This window comes from Sander lucioperca, chromosome 22 (assembly GCF_008315115.2).
Source record: "Sander lucioperca isolate FBNREF2018 chromosome 22, SLUC_FBN_1.2, whole genome shotgun sequence".
In the NCBI taxonomy this organism is placed as follows: Eukaryota; Metazoa; Chordata; class Actinopteri; order Perciformes; family Percidae; genus Sander; species Sander lucioperca.
This window is the reverse complement of record NC_050194.1, coordinates 22,976,782-22,982,807: the sequence shown is the minus strand read 5'-3', so window position 1 is coordinate 22,982,807 and position 6,026 is coordinate 22,976,782. Positions and strand designations below refer to the sequence as shown.

Sequence of the window (6,026 nt, the reverse complement as noted above, 5' to 3'; positions counted from 1 at the left end):
AACCAATCCCTGATGTTTTGCTTACCCTGTTGCCTAAACTTAACTACTGTAGTTCTGTTTTAACCGCGTTAACTGTGTTTAAAAGTGTTACTTTAAACAGAACTGTCACCTGATTAAAACTGCCATCACGATCACGTGACATGTTTATAATGGCCACCGTGTTAATACACTATCACAGCATTAAAGTGACTTTGTAACTATTAAATGTTTCTGAAACTGTGTAGTGTTCCATCTGATGATCGTGAATGACCTGTAACAGCAAACAGGACTAACAGTGAAAAGAAAGCTATTTTTATATCGTTTTTATTGATGCCTCTGCCCAGGTCTGATTTTCCCCGCAAAGTCACAAAATGATTTACGGCAGGTAGTAGGCGCTACAGAGCACACATTCTGACGGGTCACAGATTTCGGCTGAACACCGGAAAAGCCTGTGTTAGTGTGTCCAGCCAGGAAAAAGGTAGCAGGAGATTTCTTTATATAGGCCTAAGTTGTCTGTTGTAGTTGGCTGATACTGGGGCAGGGCCATCACAGGAAAGAATGAAATTAATGAAGAACAACGAATCAATCTCGGTCAGGCTTTCAACAGATGGAAACAATTACAGGATAGTAAATGATTCAAAAACGTCCCCGAATTGGCCCTCAGGTATGTAATATTTCTATTTCATTCATAAAATAACTTTATGCGCGATGTGATTGTACGTCAGTAGCCGACATTAAATTACGTCCCCCTTCCATTTAGCGCGGACGTTTTATTCCTTTTAGTCCGTGTTTGTGTTGGCCTACTAGTTTCTATTTTCTTGTCCCCCTTGTGTAAAGCGTCCGTGGGTTTCATGACATGCACTTTATTAATTAATTAAGTTATTACTACGTTGGTTGCTACAACAGTCTCTTAATGCTTTGGCTCGTGCACAATGTTTATTTTGTGTGTGTGTGTGTGAGGTTTGTACAGTAAGATGATTTGGCATTCTTTTACGGGACTTTTACGTTTTGACTGATTTAACTGTTGGTGAGTTCATGAAAGAAACTGTGCCCCAATCACCCCATAAAGAATCAGCCGGTATTGTCTGCCGCGGGGATACCGGCTGGTTATACACAGCAACAATTAACATCTCCTCGTCTTGGCTCACTCGGGGAAAACTACAGCCAAGCGGGTTCAACCACACACACTGCTTTGCTATTGGTTGAGGGTGCCTTGCTCAAACTTCACCAAAGTTAAACTCCACGCGATGCGAAATTGCTTTGCCACCAGAAGCAAATGTTTTATTCGCCCCTTTGCTCGCATAGAATGGAAGTGAACGGGAGGCAGATCATTGCACTAAATGTAGCCTGTCTCAAATGTCGCTTGTATATTATGTCGTTTTTATATAATGTCGTTTTCATATATTTTAAATGTGTAACACCACTTGATCCATGGTGAAACGTTGTTTGGTTTCACTATATACAGTGTATACGGTTGAAATGACAATAAAACCCACTTGACTTGATTGTCGATGTTAATTTTGCGCATGTGTGACCGACTGTAGCTTTACACCTGGAATTCCAGCTAAATACATATAATTGGATAGTAGAACGGAAAACCAGCAGCAGCCTGGGTCAATTACCCAACACTTAACCCTCTATATGTTATGGGTTTGGTGTGTTTTGTCTTATTTTGGTAATCTGTTTTTTCTGTTTTGTATTTTTGCCCTGTTTCCTGTTTTATTTTGACGGTCTTGTTTTCTGTCTTGTCTTGTTTTACTTCCTGTGTTTTCCCTCCCTTGTAATTGCCCTAATGTGTTTCACCTGTTTCCCAGCCTTGTTTCACCTGTCTTGTGTTTCCTCATTACCCTGTTTATTTGTCTTCCCCCTGTCCGGTGTGAGATCATTTTGTGTTTTGTGTTAGTTCTTGTCAGTTTGTTCCTGTCAGCATGTTTCGCTCTTGTACCTGCAGTCTGAATCTCCCTACGGTCTTTTGTTCCTGTAAGTTTTTTCACTGTTAGTTTGTTCCAGTCTCTGTTTTTGTTTGTCACCCTTTTCCTTGTGTTTTTTCATCATTTTGGACATTAGTTTTTTGGCTTTTTTTGATGCCTTGTGTTTGTTTTGCCTGCTGAATTTTTGGACTCCTTTTGTTTGTATTGACTCTTCGTTTAAATAAATCCTCAAGCTCAAACTTTTTCCTGCCTGGTCTCCTGCATTTGGGTCCACTTTTTCCCTGCGGCACATAACACTATGGCAACACATCAGTCAGAGGCGATGATTCACAGGCTAAATGGGTGCAGGTACTGTACTGCTTTAATGTCCTCATGTGTACTGCATTCATTGGCACCCTAACAGCGCGGTATGTGAACAGAGTTGACCTTTCTCTCTGCGCTGCACTGTGGCATGATGCAAAGCTCTGCTACTCCGTGAAGGACACAGAAGCAGCTGAAAAACAAAAGCCGATATCCCAATCCCATATTCCCCATACATGCTGTGGGATATTTTCCTTTGTTTTAATCTGTTTCCGCTTCGTAGCCTTACCCATTTAGATTCAGTTGTTGTCCATATGTCATCAGTTCTCTGCCTCAAAAGGAATTAATGTTACAAATTGATCTGAGACTAACTGGTGTAATCAGCTCGCTAATGTAATCAAGGCTTGTTTCAATATGATTCTCCTCCCAGCCAAATGTAGCAGTCCTCTAATAAAAAAGGACAGAAAAGCAATTCATAAGCTTGGAGAAGATATGAAAGTCATAGATGCAGCAGTAGGTCTGTGTATGAATGCAGATTTAGATGTGGAGAGGAGAGGCAGAATGAGCACTGCAGCCACCATTTAGAAAGTAATTGGATCATTTTGAAATGTTTCAAGTGAATAGCAGCAGTGTAGAGATGAAAATAGTGTTTTAAATTATAAAGGTTAAAAGGGAAAGAAGACAACTTAAGTACAATAAAATGAGATGGGAAATAATTTATGTAAATGATCAACATTTTTGTCTGATGGGTAATTAAAAGATTTTCAAGCTGAAAGTTATGCAAGACGCCTAATGCTTCTGTTTTGTGTTAACTATTCAAATGGTGAATCATGAGATAGCTTTTATTCTAAAGCAGGCACAGAGAATGCAGTGTATTTGTCACTTAGTGTTCACTTACAGGGTTTCTAGAAGTTGCACCAAGTCAAATTTAAAGGTCCTATGACATGCCGCTTTATGGATGCTTTTATATAGGCCTTAGTGGTCCACTAATACTGTATTTGAAGCATCTTTTATATAGGCCTTAGTGGTCCCCTAATACTGTATCTGAAGTCTCTTTTATATAGGCCTTAGTGGTCCCCTAATATTGTATCTGAAGTCTATTTCCCGAAACTCAGCCTTTGTGCAGAATTACAGCCACTAGAGCCAGTACCACAATGAGCTTTCCTTAGTATGTGCAAGTTCTGTGTCTGTAGCTTTAAATGCTATTGAAGAAGAGAGGGGGGGGAAAGGTGGAGGGTGGGGGTGTGGCCTTGACCAACTGCCACTTTGCTTGAATGCGTGGATGCATATTAATGTTAAAAAACCTCAAAGTGAAATGTTCATGCCATGGGACCTTTTTAAGACCGTTTTGAATGAAATTCAAGACCTTTTATCAAAACATCAACTAAGACCTAAAATCAGTTTTTTCAAGCCAATTATCGCTAAACTTGCACTTCACCATAGCTGAAGAATAAAATCTGTTTTATGTCTGTGGCACAATCCGAAAGACTCGCAAGCTGATTGGCTGCAATATAAGTTGCATGTTGGTGTCATTTGTAGTCGTATTACAGCGAAATTATATTTGGTCTAGCGAAAGAAAAATCAACTACAACACCGCGGAATAAAAAAAAACAAAAAAAAACTGTTCAATGAGCATTAGAGGTAGTGTTGAATTGACGTAGGAAAATTAAGACCTGTTTACAATTATCTAAGACCTAGAACACAATACTTTTTTTTAAAGACTTTTTAAGGCCAAGAATTTAGATTTTGAAATTTTAGGCTTTTTAAGACCCAGTGGAAACCCTGATTTAGAGGTTAGAAAAAGGCAAACAAAAAACAAGATATGGACATTTCCAGCTTACTACAACAGTAAGCTGTAAGATGAAAAACTACAGACAAACAGGCGCCTACTGCGGTTCATAAGAGGCGACACACAACACGCCATCAAGGTAATTACAAGATATCCTGTTGTATGTAAAAACTACTGGAGCTGTACGCACAGCACGAGATCGGCTCGCAGGTGCTCGCCGCACGTTTTCTGTATGGGTCTGCAGCTGTATGACCTTTTACTATTTGTTTTTTCTGAAGTAGCTGTTCAAGGCTGGTTTTTGCCCCCAGTGGTCGATACAAGTGTCATTTTGAATAGAAATCAAATTATCATTGTCATAAAATGAATCGGGACTAAAATAAAGCATTGTAATTATAATTCTTCAACTGTAAATTCATAATAAAGAGAAAATAATGCATTACACAGCTTGATGTGTGTGTTAAAGTCGTTAAAAAAAAGTTAATTAATTGACCAAACCATTAAGAGAAAATAAGCTTTGTTCACAGACTTGTTTTAGTGCGGAGTTCTTCTGCAGCTGGGCTTCATGATTAAAGTGGTTTGTGTATTAGGCTTCTACTTTGCATTTTTCTATCCATCCATCGCTCCATCTCTGAACAATCAATTGAAACTGAGGGGTTTGATTTGTTCATTCAGTGATTACTTCTTTTGCTCTCGCATCGCAGGAGTAGCTTTGCAGTAGCACTCAAGCCTTGTCTTGTTTGTCATTTTCCTTTTTAAAGGGTGTAAATAGAAATCTGGGACTGATGACGGAGATTGACGAGGAAAATCTCTCTGCGACATCTGAGATAGCTGGTAATGAGCAGCTGTCTGTCAGTTGATTAGCAAATCCATTTCAGAACAGAAATGATGGCTCAGACCATCACACAACATAAAGATATGGAGAGAAAAAAATCCATTGAGTCACTACTGCGAAGCCCCATCACCGAGGGATTAATATCGGTCATTAAATACCAAATCCTACAGGTGGCAGCTTTAAGAGCAGACGGAAATTATGTTTTCATCCAGAGGGCGTTTGGATGGTATTTTTTTCCTGGATTGCTCTCCAACTTTTGAATTTCAATTTTCCCTGCCTGTTTGGTGAGAAATAGATGGGTGAAAAATAGATGGAAAGAAAGTAATAGGGAGAGACAAGTACTGTATATAAATGTGGTCGTGCCGTAGAGCTTTTTTTATTTTACTATGAAAGTAACACCCAAGTTGAAATAAACGGAGATTATCCTTTAAGGATCCTTGTATGCTTTTTCGCACGCACGCACGCACGCACGCACACCAAAATCTTAGTGAACGTAAGACTAACAGCTATTACTGATTGCCATTTATCGTCAAAATCATGGATTTGCTTGCAGAGGGGGGAAGTAAATCTGTGCAAACGTTTTCAACTTTGGTGAACAAAGTTACGCTTTTGATCAATAGCAAGTTGTCTTGACAGTGCTGACCTCGGAGGAGACAGAGAGCCGGGCAGTTCAAAATAGAGGACACTTTTGTAAATTTTTAGCACCATTAACTTTTATTTAACCCGGTATAAACCAGTATAAACTGGTCCACAAAAGATCTACGGTTATAACAGTTTTATAATTAGCCTATGTCTTCTAAATCAACTGTATGAACCTATTGTCTTGTTAGCGACCGAGCTAAGCTAACAAGCTTGCTGGCTGACCTGAGGGAGGAAACGGTCCAGTACAGAGAAAATGGAGAGACGCTGGGAGAACTTTTGTGTCTGACTGGCGCTGTCACATTCCCAGCTGGCTAGCATGTTAGCGGTTCACTAGAAGTTCACCAACTAAACCCTCTTTTATATTATCGAACCAAATATTTTTGGTTTCAGAGACGTGTGGATGAATGTCACTGTGCCACTTTCTGCTGTGACCAACCTTTTCATTGATCCCACATGAAACCGGAGGTCAGATTTCTGATCTGGTGTTCATTATTCTTCCACATTTACAATAATAAATCATGCTCTTAAAAAAAAAAAGATGTTAACGTTCACA

The 6,026-nt window shown here is 39.4% G+C and overlaps 1 long non-coding RNA gene across 1 annotated transcript; it reads left to right on the top strand.

The window, feature by feature from the left end:
- Positions 1-4,055: 4,055 nt before the first annotated feature.
- On the top strand, positions 4,056-5,249 carry LOC116061577. Its single transcript, XR_004107744.1, has 2 exons — positions 4,056-4,138; positions 4,758-5,249. It is a non-coding gene; the product is annotated as an uncharacterized LOC116061577 (long non-coding RNA).
- The last annotated feature ends 777 nt before the right edge of the window (positions 5,250-6,026 follow it).